The following is a 19,217-nucleotide window of genomic DNA, read 5'->3' on the forward strand; positions in this document are numbered from 1 at the left end:
TCCACTGACATCCTGCTGCTCAGCTTTTCCTCTCTACTTCCTAGCAGACACTGACATTTACTCGGACTGCTCAAACTGTTTCTTTCTCTTACATGTTTCTTCACTTCTTCTAATTTTGTTACTCCCATTAGTGATATCCTCCTGTCTTTAGTGGAACTGGATGCCTTCAAGGACGTCACCCGTGGTCTCCCACCTTCCTTTCTTATTTTTTCTTGCCTAAGACAGCTACTAAAGCAATTTCAAATCTGAGCTAATATTTGTGCACATTCAACACAATTCAGTGCACTCAATTGTCTCTTTAGTGTGTTTTTAGTTTTCAATGGACGTGTCCCTTCAAACAATTAGATATGTATGTAACAGTAAAGTCTGCAGTTTGAACACCAGTCTTTGGGCTATATTTCTATGTAAATTATAAATATCATGGCAGCCTAAACAAAGAACTTTGTCCAATATAATAGCTCTATTTTTTTAGACCACAGCAGTCCCATTGATCTACTAGCACAGAGGCCTTTTAAGCTGCATTGTTCTTTTTACTTATCTCTCAGCAGATTTGTGGCTGTTTGTGTTGTCAGTGATTGCTTTCTCTGTCTATTGACAGGTTTTCAACACGCTTTGTTCACCCTTGCTAGCACTCAGGCTCACTCTGCTGCTTTACCCTAGCCCCAAATCCCACCTCCCTCTTACTCTACATCTATAGTTCCACAGCACCACCCACATATTCCTCTAACCAGTACCATCAGTTCCCTCCAGTAGGAAAACAATCAATAAAATGATTCCCAATAGTAACACCCACTCTAGTTTACCACCCAAGACTCTCTTGAAATGTCTTAATCCCTGTTTTCTATAACCATCAAATTACATTTCTACAACCAACCTACTACCCTCTACACATTTTATTATTCTCATGTTCAACAAATATAAAACCCAAGTTAAATAAGATGCTCATAAATCAGGTTATTTTACTATTTCTCCTTACTCTACTAGCCTTAATCACCAATTATCCAATCCACCTCTATCAAACACTTAGCACTTCAACCAATCCTCACAAAGAATATCAACACCTTCCCTGCCTGTCTTTCTCCATTACATCCTATCTCTACAAACAAACCATATCTGATTTGTTTTTCTATAAATGTCTTAAAACTAACCATCCAAGTCTGTGATCAAATATCAAACCAAGACCAAAATATAACTGGCCATATTCTTCCTTCTGTAAAATATAAATTAAAAAAAAATGAGTGGAGATATTCACCCCAACCCTGGTTCCACTATTCATAAAACCATCACTTTCAACCCCCAAAATAAACCAGTCACCTAATACATCTCATCAAAAAGCAGAACCCAAACTCACCTTACTAAGTATGAACCTAAGAAGTATGTGCAATAAAACCCATGACATGCATGCCTACCTTGCCACATACACTCCTTATGTAATCATAGCTACTGAAACCTGTTTATAAAAGTAATAAAGGAAGATGAGATCATCCCCCCCAAGGATATAATATACTCAGGCATGACAGACAAACAAGCATGCAGGTGGTAATAAAGGATGATGAGATCACCCCCCCCCCCCAGGATACAATATACTCAGGCATGACAATCAAAACAAGCATGCAGGTGGTAATAAAGGATGATGAGATCACCCCCCCCCCAGGATACAATATACTCAGGCATGACAGACAAACAAGCATGCAGGTGGTAATAAAGGATGATGAGATCACCCTCCCAGGATACAATATACTCAGGCATGACAGACAAACAAGCATGCAGGTGGTAATAAAGGATGATGAGATCACCCCCCCCAGGATACAATATACTCAGGCATGACAGACAAAACAAGCATGCAGGTGGTAATAAAGGATGATGAGATCACCCCCCCAGGATACAATATACTCAGGCATGACAGACAAACTAGCATGCAGGTGGTAATAAAGGATGATGAGATCACCCCCAGGATACAATATACTCAGGCATGACAGACAAAACAAACATGCAGGTGGTAATACAGGATGATGAGATACCCCCCCCCCCAGGATACAATATACTCAGGCATGACAGACAAAACAAGCATGCAGGTGGTAATAAAGGATGATGAGATCACCCCCAGCATGATACAATATACTCAGGCATGACAGACAAACAAACATGCAGGTGGTAATAAAGGATGATGAGATCATCCCCCCCCAGGATATAATATACTGAGGCATGACAGACAAAACAAGCATGCAGGTGGTAATAAAGGATGATGAGATCACCCCCCAGGATACAATATACTCAGGCATGACAGACAAAACAAGCATGCAGGTGGTAATAAAGGATGATGAGATCACCCCCAGGATACATTATACTCAGGCATGACAGACAAAACAAGCATGCAGGTGGTAATAAAGGATGATGAGATCACCCCCCCCCAGGATACAATATACTCAGGCAAGACAGACAAACAAGCATGCAGGTGGTAATAAAGGATGATGAGATCACCCCGCCCCCCAGGATAAAATATACTCAGGCATGTCAGACAAAAAAAGCGTGCAGGTGGTTTAGCAATCAGCTATACAAATCCCCTAATCATCCCCTTACATCCACAGGAAGTACGTTCATTTAACAATGCTGAACTTCTAATAACACACCTACAAAACAACAATAGGAGAAGTATATGCTTAACAGCAATTTATATACCACCAGGGAATAACACTGATACTGCTGAAAACATCCTGTACTGGATAGCCCAACAAATTAACCATGAAACTATAATACTTGGAAAATTAAATATAGACTAGCAACTCACAAATTCCACTATCCCCACTGAATCCATAAACTTGTACAACTTCAGACAGTTAATAACCACACCTATTTGAATCAATAAAAATTCGGGGAGACACTCAACATTAGATTAGATTAGATTATTACAAACAAACCAGACAAGATGGCAAACTTAGGCTGCATCTCAAATAGCATAAGTGACCATGTATCAACGTATGCTATTTTAACTCACCATAACCTAGATAAACATATCTATAATCAAATATGAAATAAAATCAATTTCAGCAAAGATATTTTCAATGAAACACTAAAAAATACAACTAGAATGTATTGATAATAATGCCGCTAGATACTGCTGTGGAACACTTTAATAACATATTCATATAGACCTTAAATAATCTAGCACCAGAACATAATAAAAGAGTTAAGTCCAACCCCTGCATCATGGCTGTGATGCCCATGCCCTGGTCCAGTAATCAAAGAGCCTCAGTCTTCACCACTAACACCAGCGAAGGGCGTCCACATTGGGAAGGATAACAAATATACACACACAGCAAAGTACAATTTTCCTTAAGAGCACACAGAGATCACACTCAGTCTGGGGCTGGATTCTCCCTTTCTCTCCAGATCCCCAATAAGACTCCTCACTGGCACAGCTATAGGTTACAGGTCTCAGCCAAGTAGTCAAGCCAAAACCTCCAGTGCCCTTTCTGTCCAACCAGTGCTTCATGTCCCTGCCCAAGTAGCTGACACACACACTTTGAGATTTGGTTTATATACAAACACACAGACACTCTTGGGGGAAGGCTGGCACAGGTTCTCCAGCTATGCCCCCTCCTGCTAGACTATGAGGTAGCAATCACTCCCACCAACTACTCTTATCAGCTACTAAAAAGGCCCTTACCAAAGGGTGTCCAATTAATACTGTGTAATATTATTATCCAAAATAGTAAATGGATGAACAGCAAGGCTTATTGGAGTGGCTTTGTACAGTATCACCAAATGCATGCAAGTACTCTACAGCTTAAATTATCTCTACACAAAACAGCACCAGTTGAAAGGTTTAAAAATATTTAATAATAAATAATAAAAACACAAGACAAATCTTCTCAATTCAACACAGTGCTAGTCAAGAGTTCAGAAATCACAGGAAAATGCTTAAAATAATACTGTAGAATAGTCTGACATAAATATAGAAAACAGCTAGACTAAATCTAACTAAATTCCTATCTAACTCTAAGAGCAATCACAGTTCTAAATAAACTTACATATAGAGCAAAGGTAGAGTACTGGTGAGTGGATGTTCTTCAGACAAAATCCAAAATGCTTTCTCTTTCACTCTTAGATCTCTTAAATTGGTAATACTTCACTGCTGACTCATTTTAGATTACAAAAAACTGTATATATGGCAAGGACCACACACACTCTATGAAATAACACTGAAAATGTAATGCTAGCACTTTTGTATACTACAATGCCAACACTTCATCAGACAAAACAGGAGAACAACTATTGGATCCTTATATAACCAAATAGTCACATGATGTTGATCAGCTGACTCATTACCCTTTATAAAGCAAAGCTACACTACTTAGGATAAATTTCTTATAAATGACAAAACACTATCTAGTTTAAAGATATCACATATGTAACCATCTCCATAAAGTAAAAATATTATGAAAAATATAGAAAAGGTATATATAATACAAAATTACATATAATAAAAAAAATGATAAAAATGCGTGAATAATAAAAAATGGAAAAGACAGAAAATATATTAAGATTGTACATTCATCTCATCAAACTTTTTAGTTTTAAAATACAGGCTATGGAACAAGCTTTGTTTATGGCCGGATGCCTAAAAGGGTCTATATCATAACAGCGAATGCTGTTATGTCGAAATTAAACATCCGATTGCTGAAAACAGCGAAGGAATGGATTAGCAAATTGTTTCCCAGGGAAAAATTTTGCTGATCCAAAAAAAAAAAAGAGTATACAGTCAAAATCAAGTGGGGGGCTTTACCCCCACACCCCCCAACTTAAATATACCAACTCCAAGATCGCACCACAGTGGAGAAAACAGCAAAGCCCAGAGAATGGCCCAGTGAATTTTTTCCCGGGGGAAAAAATTCACTGATCCGTTCCTTCGTTGTTTTCAGCTTTTAGACTTTGAAGTTCGATATATCAGCATTCGCTATTTATAGTGTTCGCTGATGTGATATAGACCATCTAAAGGCATCTAAATTAAGCTGCCATAATAATTCCTGTTGCTCTAATCTCAAAGGCAAATGCCCCCCCCCCTTCCTGGTAATCAACTGGGTCAATGACTTTAAAGAGGAAAGAGTGGCCCAGGTTATTGATTATATGCTTAGCCAGAGCATTATCAGTTTCTTATTTATGATGGCATATGTATGCTTGCATAGGCATTCTCTTAGTCTTCTATCTGTCTTCCCTCGCAGGCAACCCAGGAGATAACATCTGGCAACCTTTCAAATATAAGTGAGAGTTCTGCAAAGCTGACTGTAGTTCATAACATGACTGGGGACTTTAAAGTTTTTAACTATTCCTCTTTTACAATTCAAACAGCACTAGTTGACACTTTAGCCAAAGACTTAACATTTGTACCATCTAGGGGTTGCAATTTAGCAAGATTTGTTCAAAGACAGAATCTGAATTTATTGTTCACAGAAAATGTCAATTTGATGAATAACAATGGACAGACAATGTTTAGAGTACCCAGTGTTTTTAATCCAATTGTGAGAATATTTTTCATTTATGGAAATGGTTATATATGTGATATCTTAAAACTAGAAAGTGCTTTGTCATTTATAAGAAATTTATCCTAAGTAGTGTAGTTTTGCTTCATAAAGGGTAATGAGTAAGCTGATCAACATCATGTGACTATTTTGTTATATAATGATCCAATAGTTGTTCTTATGTTTTGTCTGATGAAGTATTGGCATTGTACTATACAAAAGCGCTAACATTAAATTTTCAGTGTTTTTTTTCATAGTGTGTGTGTGTGTGTGTGTGTGTGTGTGTGTGTGTGTGTGTGTGTGTGTGTGTGTGTGTGTGTGTGTGTGTGTGTGTGTGTGTGTGTGTGTGTGTGTGTGTGTTTGTGTGTGGTCTTTGCCATATATACAGTTTTTCGTAGCAGTTTTCTCGTTTTTTATTTCCTTGTTAGTCGTTTTAGATTACATAATTATTTTCTGGTTCCCAGGCTAACAGAAACTCAGAGTTTTAACATGTCTTTGATCTTGCACCTGGCCAGGAAACCACAGCAATAAAAGACATTATATATGTAAAATCTAGCAATTAACTCTAGTCTCAAAACAATAGAAGGAATTCCTCAGTCCAGACATTATGTCTCCGAGCTTTGAGATCAAACAGTCATACAATGCTTGACTTATCAGTGTTCTTCCGGCAGAGTGCTCTGTGTTTACATTTTTGAAGTTCAACATTTAACAGAGTTTTCTTACATTTAAGAGGACAAGCCTGTGGATTATATTCATATTGAGAATGACATAGAATTATGTACAAAATTCTATCTAGCTAGGCTGGCAGCCTTCACATATCTTTACCCCCCCCCCCCGCGCGGAGAACTCAAGCTAGATTTTCAAGTGACCTTTGAGAAACATTGTTTGAGAGGGTTAGGTCTATCTGAGTATACCTTACCCCATTCCTTGTCTTGAGACCCCATCTGGGTTGGCATTGCTAACCCCACTGTGGTCCTGCACTGACATATCATATACTGCTGTACATATGCATGTACATATGTATGTACAGTATGTTCTAAATAGTAATTTAATAATAATAATTTTAATAGTAATTTAGTAACTTTAAAAGTTAAGGATGGATTAGCTGGTATTTAATACAGGTGCATCAAGTTGAGCATGCATATTTTAACTGTAGAAGAAAGTATGCATGCCTTAGTCTGTAGCACAAAGCAACAGTTCTATATTCCCAAATAACAGTGAGCACGTATTTCTAAATTGTAAAAGGAAAGTATGCATGCAGTAGTCTGTATGACAATGTGCATGCAGTAGTCTGTATGACAATAGAAGTAGTGGAGAGCAGTCAGCAGTTGTGGGTTCAAAAACCACACTTCCAAAATATACAATGCTGTTAGGTTTTCATCATTATTGCAATGTAACCTCAGACCTCTATACCAGTGGCACAAATGGCTTTCTGTAAACTGTAATCTGTATAATTGGAGCACACATATGTGCAATATGTGCACACATTAAGGACTGGTGGTGGCAATCCATATTATAGTGTGCTTCTGTTATGAACTGGGTAGTCTTAAAAGTAATGAAGAAATTTGTTAGGAGTTTCTAGTGTTAAAAGTAAAGGGAACAGAATAGAGTCAAGTAACTGTATCAATGCTTTCTATGTCACATATGAAGTTACAAATGTTCCCCCTTTTTTCTCTCAACTCAACCCTTATTTTCTATCTTTTTTAATTTTTTATTTTTTGTTTTTTACACACAGCACAGTGGGGTAGGATCCACCTGCACCCATTCCAGCAGCTACAGCACCGCTGCCCAGGTCAGTTGATGCATGACCTGGCAGCAGCCCTACTGATGCTCATGCACTACCTGGCCTCTGTGGTAGTTCTGTCCCAGAGGATAGGTCTCTGACTCCTTTCAGGAGCAGGGCAGAAATGGTGACTTCCAGGGATCGTGCATAAGATTGTGTGCCACACTATGGGTACATGCCTATACCAGATGGAGTGCCTGCTCTCTAACCTTTTTTCAAAATGCTTGTAGGAGAAGCAGACATCAGGCACTGCAGTCAGCAATGCAGTGAGGTGACAGTGATGACAATTCACTGGGTTAGGATTAGAGTCTCATGGTTAACAGGCTTGATGTGCATGGGATCTCGATTTCTCATATTCTCCCCAACCATGGTGTTCACCCACTTCTTGTTTCCATCACTGTCCCTGTCTCTTGTCTTGTCTGTCTGTAATTGCTTCCTCACCTACCCAACTTACCTCACCCAGACATTCTTACATCCCTTCCCCAACATTCCTCTCCTCCAAAAAAAAAAAAATCATCCCATACATAGTTTTCCATTTCACACACATATCTTCATGACATACTTGATTCAGTCCACAATTGTGTTGTGGTCACCCCTGTCTTTGGAGTTGACAGTCCAAATTCAGCTAATATTTTGCATATATGATCATGTTTTATTGTTGAAGAAATGGATAGCTGTGGTTCTTTCCTACATCCTTCCTGCACATTCCTGCCCTCCTTTCACATTGTTTTCCCTCAGCTTGCTCTCCATTTCATCACTTTTCTGTCTTCTCCATTTCATTTCTTTAAATAAGTATTGGTCTATGGTGCTCATAGACAGATAAAACAAACAAGACAAGAGACAGGGACGATGAAGTACAGAAGAGTTGGGTGAACACCATGGTTGGGGTGAGGGTGGAGACATTGCGAACCCATGGATATCAAGCTGGGTAACAGTGAGAATCGAGTCATCACCCACTGTATAGGCATGCACCTACTGTGTTGTGCACAATCCTATGCACCAACCTTGGCAGTTCATCACAGATGATAAAATCACCACCTCTGCCACTGCTCCCAACCACTGGCTTAGCCTGTGGGGCAGAACTACCTAAGGGGCCAGGTAGTAAAGGGGCAGCAGAGGGGGTGCTACCAGGCTGCATCACAGATGTACTGGGCCTTGGTGCCTTAGCTGGTGAATTCTGGGCAGGTATATCCTGGGGCAGGCCTACCCCTCTGTGCTGTGGGGAAAAAAGAGAAGATAAATACTGGAGTGAGAGAAAAACAAGGGAGAACATTAGCAACTTCATATGTGACATTCAGTGCTTTGATACAATTATTTGACTCTGCTCTGTTACTTTTGCATTTAAGACAACCAACTTCTAAGAAATACCTTTTTTTACTGTTAAGATTACCCAGCTCATAACAGATGCACACTATACTACAGATTACAGCAAACAATCCTTAATGCGTGCTTATATTGCACATATGCATGTTCCAATTATACTGATTACAGTTTACAGCAGACCACTGCTTTTGAACTTGCAATATTGATGATAATGTTTACAGTATTGTATATATGCACATGGAAGGGTACACTCTTTCAAGGGGGTGGACCCAGGCTGAGCTAATATTATGGCACAAACAAGGACATGTTGCTCGTTACTCTCCTTTTTTGTGACATGTTGATCTTGTTACTCTCCTTGTTTTGTGACATGTTGCTCTTGTTACTCTCCTTGTTTTGTGACATGTTGCTCTTGTTACTCGCATTGCTTTGTGACATGTTGCTCTTGTTACTCTCCTTGTTTTGTGACATGTTGATCTTGTTACTCTTCTTGCTTTGTGACATGTTGCTCTTGTTACTCTCCTTGTTTTATGACATGTTGCTCTTGTTACTCTCCTTGTTTTGTGACATGTTGCTCTTGTTACTCTCATTGCTTTGTGAAATGTTGCTCTTGTTACTCTCCTTGTTTTGTGACATGTTGATCTTGTTACTCTTCTTGTTTTGTGACATGTTGCTCTTGTTACTCTCCTTGTTTTGTGACATGTTGCTCTTGTTACTCTCCCTGTTTTGTGACATGTTGCTCTTGTTACTCTCCTTGTTTTGTGACATGTTGCTCTTGTTACTCTCATTGCTTTGTGACATGTTGCTCTTGTTACTCTCCTTGTTTTGTGACATGTTGATCTTGTTACTCTTCTTGTTTTGTGACATGTTGCTCTTGTTACTCTCCTTGTTTTGTGACATGTTGCTCTTGTTACTCTCCCTGTTTTGTGACATGCTGCTCTTGTTACTCTCCTTGTTTTGTGACATGTTGCTCTTGTTACTCTCATTGCTTTGTGACATGTTGCTCTTGTTACTCTCCTTGTTTTGTGACATGTTGATCTTGTTACTCTTCTTGTTTTGTGACATGTTGCTCTTGTTACTCTCCTTGTTTTATGACATGTTGCTCTTGTTACTCTCCTTGTTTTGTGACATGTTGCTCTTGTTACTCTCATTGCTTTGTGACATGTTGCTCTTGTTACTCTCCTTGTTTTGTGACATGTTGATCTTGTTACTCTCCTTGTTTTGTGACATGTTGCTCTTGTTACTCTCCTTGTTTTGTGACATGTTGCTCTTGTTACTCTCCTTTTTTGTGACATGTTGATCTTGTTACTCTCCTTGTTTTGTGACATGTTGCTCTTGTTACTCTCATTGCTTTGTGACATGTTGCTCTTGTTACTCTCCTTGTTTTGTGACATGTTGATCTTGTTACTCTTCTTGTTTTGTGACATGTTGCTCTTGTTACTCTCCTTGTTTTGTGACATGTTGCTCTTGTTACTCTCCCTGTTTTGTGACATGTTGCTCTTGTTACTCTCCTTGTTTTGTGACATGTTGATCTTGTTACTCTCCTTGTTTTGTGACATGTTGCTCTTGTTACTCTCCTTGTTTTGTGACATGTTGCTCTTGTTACTCTCATTGCTTTGCGACATGTTGCTCTTGTTACTCTCCTTGTTTTGTGACATGTTGCTCTTGTTACTCTCCTTGTTTTGTGACATGTTGCTCTTGTTACTCTCCTTGTTTTATGACATGTTGCTCTTGTTACTCTCCTTGTTTTGTGACATGTTGCTCTTGTTACTCTCATTGCTTTGTGACATGTTGCTCTTGTTACTCTCCTTGTTTTGTGACATGTTGCTCTTGTTACTCTCCTTGTTTTGTGACATGTTGCTCTTGTTACTCTCCTTGTTTTGTGACATGTTGCTTGTTACTCTCCTTTTTTGTGACATGTTGCTCTTGTTACTCTCCTTGTTTTGTGACATGTTGCTCTTGTTACTCTCATTGCTTTGTGACATGTTGCTCTTGTTACTCTCCTTGTTTTGTGACATGTTGCTCTTGTTACTCTCCTTATTTTGTGACATGTTGCTCTTGTTACTCTCCTTGTTTTGTGACATGTTGCTGTTGTTACTCTCCTTGTTTTGTGACATGTTGCTGTTGTTACTCTCCTTGTTTTGTGACATGTTGCTCTTGTTCCTCTCCTTGTTTTGTGACAAGTTGCTCTTGTTACTCTCCTTGTTTTGTGATATGTTGCTCTTGTTACTCTCCTTGTTTTGTGACATGTTGCTCGTTACTCTCCTTGTTTTGCATCCTCCCTGCTGTTTGATCTTGTGAGTGTTGTGAAGTCAGAAACTGCAATGTGTATCATTACATTCTAACTTCTTTCTGTTATGATTTGCCAGTACAAATGTATGGTGCTAAATAGAGGGCATGCAGTGATCATCAGTACTTTGGAGAGGTATGACTGTCTGAATCTTTGATGCCTGAAGGCTGCTATTTGCTAATGGACACATACAAGTCAAATAACCATCTGTTGTCACATGTTATGTTAATTTCTGTACAAATCTCCCACCTTTTACTTGCTTACTGTACCAAGTGATGAAATACAAGAATGTGCCATAATATTATTATACAATACAGTACATGTTCAGGATTTACCTTGTAAATGGAGTAGTTGTCACAGTGTTAGTTCAGGGCTAAAACATTTGGAGGTAAAGACTCTGACTCAGAGTTGAGGTCGGCAGAGGTCACGGAGTTCCTGTAGTGTGTCCCTGTCCACCCTGTAGCACTCTATGAAGTCCATGCTGTGCATGTTGTGATAAGTTAAATGGGCCTGAAAACTCTTCTCCATCTTGGCCTAGGCCTATTGGCAGCAACAGCAGCATTGCCTGCAGCCTGTAGCACATACAAATGGAGTTAAGCCACAGCAACTCCTATCATTCTGTCTGTTTAGATATTCTATGTCTGTACTCCACTTCTTTTGAAATCCACAGGAAAAACCAGGATGCAGTCTAGATGGTTGCTTTATATCTTGTTGAATAGCTCCACCAGATTGAATGATTAGCATGCAGTTCAGCTTCTTATGCTATAATTAGCATCTCTGAAACACAGGATAAGAGCGATGCAACCCATTAATAATCTACTCCATTATAAAAAGGCAAATATGTAGCTAGACAAATTGATGGCAAAGACATTTGCAACATGTTTGCAGGACTTCAACAAAAGGAAATGTGTTCCAAAAATATCTTTGCAGAGGAGTATTGAACTCTAGGAGGTATGCTTCCATTTTGTTACCTACATAATGCATATGCTGGAATACATTAATGAATAACCGAATAACGTGAAGCAAAGGCTTTTACACTTTTAACTGTATGCATTAGTTATAATTGTACTGATGGCATGGTCATGTTTTTCAAGCCATTTCAGAGGTACACATGACTGAAAATACATGAAAATAGAAAGCTGTGTGATACATATGTACAAATGTTTCAGGGACAGGTCATTTGAAAGCACTTTTAGCATTTCAAAGATGTTTTATTAGCAAAATGGTTCATTTTCCTTTTCTTTTGTGGGTGGGGGGAGCAAAGAAAAGTTGCTGTTAATGTCACAGACTAAAATGAACTGTTCTTTTGGGGGGAGCACAGTTGAGTTACTGCTATGGCACATACAAGGACATGTTGCACTTGCTACTCTCATTGTTTTTCATCCTGCCTGTTGTTAGTATTTCTCATCTGAAGACTAATTTATGTTTTCCAATGGATACTACTGACTGCCTACTTTTACTGTTTTATCTGGAAACAGTTACTTTGTAGTTATGTGATACTTATGTGTATTATCATTCTCTTGTCTTTTAGGACACAAACTGTGTCAGTGAGGTGCAGACCCACCTTCAGTGATGTGGACAACAATATCATTGTTGACAGTCTCAGTCAAAATGGGGCATTTCTGCTGGGAAGGGGTCGGCCCAATATGCAAGAAAGGCTACAAGTATGGCAGCAGATTGCTGTCAAAATCAATTCTGTGGGTGGCCACAGCCAGATACATGAACAGGTGCACCACAAGATCACTGACATGATCAGTTCTGCCCAAGACCAAAGGGTAACCGGGGGGGCCTGCTACAGCACCACATCCTACCCCCAGTAAAGAGTTCCTGATAAATATCCTCCACCATGAGAGCTCACAGCAGAATAGACGACAAGTCTGAACAGCAGCTTCCAGGTAAGATTTGTTATATGGCCAGGGGAATACTGTTGTATAGTAAAACAATTGACATAGGTGTTACTTCTGTGTCACCTATCTTGCTTGTGGGGTGGTTGTAGATTGCTACAGTTATAAGCTTAGACTGGAGTTGCCAGCACATTCTTGTTGACAGTACAGTTAATGTAGATATAGAGGAGTACATGTAGTACCCCTGTCGTACTGTTAAATGGGATGATGTTGCCCTTAACTCTTGTTTAACTTATTTCAGGACTGTCACAAATACAGCAATGTAGGCCTCCTGCAGATGTTAAGCCAAATAAATTTACATCAGTACTGCAGATCAATTTAAAGAAACGTCATAATGTGTCATGTTAGGCCTGTTGTATGTATCTCTGTACTGGCTGTAATAGTAGCAGCACTGTTAGCTGTTTAGCATATATCAATAGTGCAGGTATTAATGTATGCCTGTGTTTCTTCCTTTTTATCACAGGTGATCTTGACAGTGGTAGTGTGGGCCCCGTGCCACCTGATGTCAGTGTCTCATCAGACACTGATGATGATGGTGGTGAAACTGAGGCAGAGTTGGGGGTGCAGAGGTTGAATCTGACACAGAGGTTGACATTCAGCTACACCCTTCATTTTCCCTGGACACAGACAGTAGGTCTACACCTACACAGTCCACTGACTCTACAGATATTGGACAGGTGAAGTGTGAGGACATTGTTCAGGGAAGTGTGGCTACTGTGGCTTCAGTGTCTGTTGAGTCTGACCATAGCCAAAGTGCTGGTGAGGTGCCATGCAGGAGGGTTGATACGGGTGCTCTGAGAGGGGCCTGCTGTCCCTCCTCCACCTGGTGCAGGTGTCTCTTCCCGTGTTACTCAACATATGTTTAGGGCCATCATGGAGGCACAAGCATGTTCAGAAAGATACTCCAAACAAAAGGTTCAGGGTTGTAGATATGGCACAGGCTCACATGCATGACTGCTTCCACTGTGTTGCTGATTCACTGGATCAGATGAATGACACATTGTAATGAGGGGTGTCTGTCATGGAACAAGCTGTGTCTTTGATGGAACATCTGGCGAGAGGGGAATGGCATCCTCATGGGTGTAGGTCAGCCACAACATCTGCTGATATCTAATGTGGTGGGGCCCGATCACACTCCTGTAATGGCAGTACTTCTGCTGGTCCAGCAATGAATGTGCTTTCCACACCCAGACGTGGCAGGCCATGGGGTCATGGTCCTGGGTGTTGCCATAAAGGGAGCATATCCAGCAGACATCAGTCACATTCAGGTAGCAGCACTGCATCTGGCGTTGGGCATGGAGGTGCCAGTGCAAGTCCTGATAGAGTCAGTTCTCATGGTTAGGGGTGAAGACGATGAACTGCCAACACTACCATGCATGGCTCACACCTGTGCAACATACCAAAACATAGATCTAGCAGTGAGCTCGACTATATTAATGCAGACTCTCACACACATCACTTTCACATTGAGGACCCCTACAGACATGCACACAACAGTTATATGGTTCAGCCTGCCTGCTTCCCTTTCTTACTCACACAAACTCACTGACGTTTGTGTCAGCCTAGGCCTCCTGCACCCCACACAACACCTTGTGCAAGTGATGATAACTGTGCCATATCCCTTTTTCCTCTCTTTTGTATTCAGGGATACAAAAGCTTTGTGTCTGATACACAGCATGCATAGCTATATTAGTGCCTAATATATCTGCATTTGTGTTGTTGAATTGATAACTGTACCTGTCACTTATACTTGCCTTGCCAGATTATACAGTGGATAGCATCATCATGTCAGTACTTTCTAGTGTTTTTCTCGTGTAAGGGTTGTAAAGTCAGGAACTGCAATGTTACTCATTACTTTGTTATATTCCTCTTTAATGTTTTCCAGTACATACATATGGTACACTTTATAAGACACCCAATCACATTCAGATCTCAGGATTGCATGACAGCCCTGTAGTCAAACTCATCAGAACAGTAATACAGTATGATGCTCTCTTTTGCATGAAGCTCACCAGTCACATGCAGCAGCTGGGCAGACCACACGGCTTTCCCATCAAGATAACACAGGGCTTACTAACCATGCCATGAAGTGTGTAAGTAGATTAAAAGGGGTTCCCTTCAGAATCTCGAATACCTGAAAACCCAAATGTCATATGGTCGAGATCATATGATCGAGTTTTCAGAAGCTTGAATTTCTGAACGGAGATCTGCATACAGTACAGAATGGGAGATTCCCCTTTTCCTCGCTGTAGTGTTATCTCAGAGTTGGTATATTTAAGTAGCTGGGGGTGCATGGGAGCTTGCCCCCCCTGCAGAAATGTTTTATTTTTTGTTTTAGTTTTGTTCTATTAATTTCAGGGTTCGAGCTTCTGAAAACTCGATCATATGGTCTCGACCATATGACATTCGGGTTTTCAGATGTTTGAGATTCTGAACTGAATCCATTAAATGACATGTCACTGTCATCTGTCTGGTCTCAAATTAAATTGTTACTGTTATTCTAAGCCTCTTAGTTTTGCTTTAAGCATTTGGGCTTCATTTCAGTTGTTTTACATTAAGAATGTTTGCAGTCTACACCCTTGTGGGAGGAGGGGTAGCCTCTACCCTTCTGAGCTAGGAATTGCTGGTTGAAGGCTTATTGTTCCTGCTGTTCTACATGTCTTTGTTCTAGTTTGAACAATTGGGTTGCAGACCAGTTATATCACAATAGGAAGGTTTGCAGTGTGTGAGTATTCTACTGAATTGCTGCTTTACTGAAACTGGGTTTTTTGTTGTTTTTATTTTTATTTATTTATTTTTTTTGCAGTTGTGACTGCAATTTTCTGCACTTTGAATTTCTAGTGCTACTGCATTTTATAGCATAGACTAGATTCAGGCTTGGTGAAGCTAGACTATTTGGTATCACTGGAGCATTAAAACCAGCCATCCTACTTTAAGAAAGCCCCCCTATACCCTTGCGCCAGGAGTATGCAGCTAAGGACCTATCTGAGTTGAGGATTGATGGAATAAGGCTCAGTCTTGGGCTTTCCCTTTGGTTACTTTGTTAAAATTGCTTCACTTCTCTTGTATTTAAGCATTGTGTTTGTGTGGGTTTGAGCTCAGTTTACTGGAGCTTCTGAGAGATTGTGCTGCTGCCCTGAAATCAACTCATTTGTGCATTGTGAAGGAATGATGCAGTTTTCCACCTGTAGACCTCCATAGATTAGCTGCTTTTTGTTACTCTTACAGCATAAGCTGATCCATCTAGACCACTCTCCACTAGTTGTTACAGTATATACTTGCCATAATGGACAGTTTCCCACCATTTCTCCAGATAGCCTGAATGACAAGGATGTCCTGAGGCAATGTAGTAATTGCCTCATGTATACTGAAAACCAATTACTTCTAAACCAAAAAAATACAACACGTGAGAGCTGTATCTATACTATGAATTTGGAATCAATTCTCTGACATAACAACAAGCCAGATATCAAACAGGTTGTCAGCAGACACACCTCACCTCCTGCACATAACAAGGTCACAACTCATAAGCCCACATATACAGAGGTACTCGCCAGAAGCCTACCTAAAGATCAGAGACCTCCTAAGTGCTAACCTACTGCACATACTGCAGACCTAACAGAATCCACTACACATAATAATACACACAACAGTGTCTCAGCCAATAAGCATCTAAGACAAAACACCTCAAAACCAAATGTCTTGGTCATAGGTGATTCCATAGTGAGACACAGATGTCCCACTCACCAGGCTGGACAAGGAGAAGGTCATGGTCAGCTGCCTGTCACGTGCTAGGATCCATCAGATCATGTATGCATGCACTCAGGTCTTTCAACAAGTACTGCTATGATTCTGTCATAGTTAATGTCAGAGTGAATGACTTGAGATGTACCTCACTGGACTATATGAAGAGAGACATGACTGAGGTCTCAGATTATGTGTCCCAGGAAGGTATGTCCCTAGCCTTCAGCAGCAATCTATCTTCACCCAGGATGATGCCTCAATATAAACAATAAGTGGTTGACTTCAACAACTGGCTTAGCTTCTGGTGTTAATCCAGGGGGATCCAGTATCTGTCAGCCTGGGAAGATATGGTTGACAGATTACACTGTTTTGCCAGAGATGGTCTTCACCTGTTGTCTCTTGACTTTCAGTTACTGCAAAGGTACTTGCCTCCATCACAGTGCTTTTTTCACTAGAGACAAACTCAAGGTTATACTGCTTAGTACTAGGAGTCTAAATCAGAAGCTGTACTCACTGGAAGCACTCCTTACCTTGGAAGATACTGATGTCTGTTCAGCCACAGAGACATGGTTCAAGGCCTCAAAAAGTCCCCCAACCACAAAAGGCTACAATACGCTTCCATACATTCAGACCTGAAAATGAGCATGAAAGAAACAAAGATATATCCATCTTCATTAAAGACAAATACACCTCAAGACTAGTCAAAAAGTATGACTCCCTAAAGCTACTCTAAGTTCAACTAATAGTAGGTATAACCCCCTTCTATATCATTGTTAGCTATAAGTCCCCCACCATGAACCACAAAAATCACTCTGCCAACCTGACCCTGCTTTAGTCTCTCACCATTCAGCCAAACAACTTGGTCATTAGTGATTTCAAGTATCCTTCCATTGATTGGGAGTCATATATGAGCACAAACATGCTCAACCTAAAGTCACTGGACTTTGTTAATACAAATGCTCTAGAACAGATAGTGTGCACCACTACACGGTGCTGAAATGTCCTAGACTTAGTGCTCACCAACATAGGGGTTTGTGGGTTTGTGCACTACCCTCCCTTGTGTTGTCTTTCCTTGTAAGGTCTGATCATAAATCAGTTTTATTTGAAGTGACAATAGTACCTGACGCCTCCTCAAGAGAAAAAGGATGAAAAATTTCTTCAAAGCAAACTATACCCTCCTAAGTGATGGCGCAAAGAGTTTCAAACTCCCTGCTACCAATATCAACAATGAGTGCTATACAGAGGTGTACCCACATACACTGTATAAACACCTATACAAATGTATAGACTCGGCTGAACTTGAATGGATCAAAACAGGGTCCTCACAAAAAAAACAAGCTGTCCTGGTGGGCATCAAGCATAAATAGGTTATACAACAAGAGGAAGAAACTAATGTCCAAGAACAAGAAGGAACTGACTGAGTAGAGGAAGGACACCCTCCACAGCCTGAATAAGCAAATTAGATATCTTGTAAAGTCCTGTAAAGCTAATTGTGAAACTAAACTAGCATCCCTGACTAAGGATAATCACAAGGCATACTTTAGCTCCATTAGAAATCTAAAAGGGAAGGAACAGCTTTGTGTCAAACTATTAGTGGACAGTACTACTTAGACTGATCCTGAGGACATTGCCAACCTGCTAGCAGACATATTTAGCTCAGATTTCACACCCCTGTCCCCACCAGACATACCCCAAAGCATACCTGCCACCCATCCTTTCCCTAGTATATCGAACGAGCAGGTCATAACTGGACTCTTCATGGTCAGAAACACAGCCTTTATGGGACCGAATAACATTCCAGGCTGCCTACTAAATAGTCTAAAACAGGACCTAGTGGAACCACTTGGCACTGTCTTCATCCACAACCTAAGTGCCTGCTTTGTCCCAGCAGAGTGGAAACCAGCAACAGTAATTCCCTTGCACAAAAGGGGTCCATCAACCAACCCTGGGAAATATAGACCCATAAGCTTAACCAGCCTTATCTGCAAGGCCATGGAGAGAGTAATCATGAACCTTATCAACAAAGACATAGGTGACCTTAAAACTCTTGACCGGACCCAATTGGGCTTCATTAAGGGTAGATTTTGCTTATTAAACCTGGTGGACTTCTTTGAGAATGTCACCAAAGCCCTTGATGAAGGGAAAACAGCACATACAACCTATCTTGAGTTAGCCAAGGCTTTTGGCACAATCCCGTACTCAGGCATCATTGAGAAACTCACCCAGCTAGGAATTAACCCATATGTCACTAGATGGGTAGCCAACTGATTCACCAACAGAATAAATAAATAAAAATTTGGGGATTCCACCTCTACCAGCAGTCCAGTTACCAGTGGTATACCACAAGGATCTGTGCCGGGCCCCTAGTATCTGGAGTCTATTTCTCAAACATCCAGGTGAAAATAGTTGACCTGTGGTTTACCAAGTTTGCTGATGACTGCAAACTGGGTGCAATCACTGAATCCCCCAATGATGTTGACATACTACAAAAAGGGCTTACACAGATAAATGACTGGTACCAAGGCCATGGACTTAAACTAAATGCAAAAAAGTACGTTATCATCCCCTTCAGCAAAGAGGAAGTCCCTGCAAATTACAATATTAACAGTATCCCCTTAGGTCAAACCCTGTGGTGAAAGATTTGGGAACACAAGGTT

Source organism: Protopterus annectens, chromosome 15.part0 (assembly GCF_019279795.1).
Source record: "Protopterus annectens isolate FY-2018-M chromosome 15.part0, PAN1.0, whole genome shotgun sequence".
Classification (NCBI taxonomy): Eukaryota; Metazoa; Chordata; order Ceratodontiformes; family Protopteridae; genus Protopterus; species Protopterus annectens.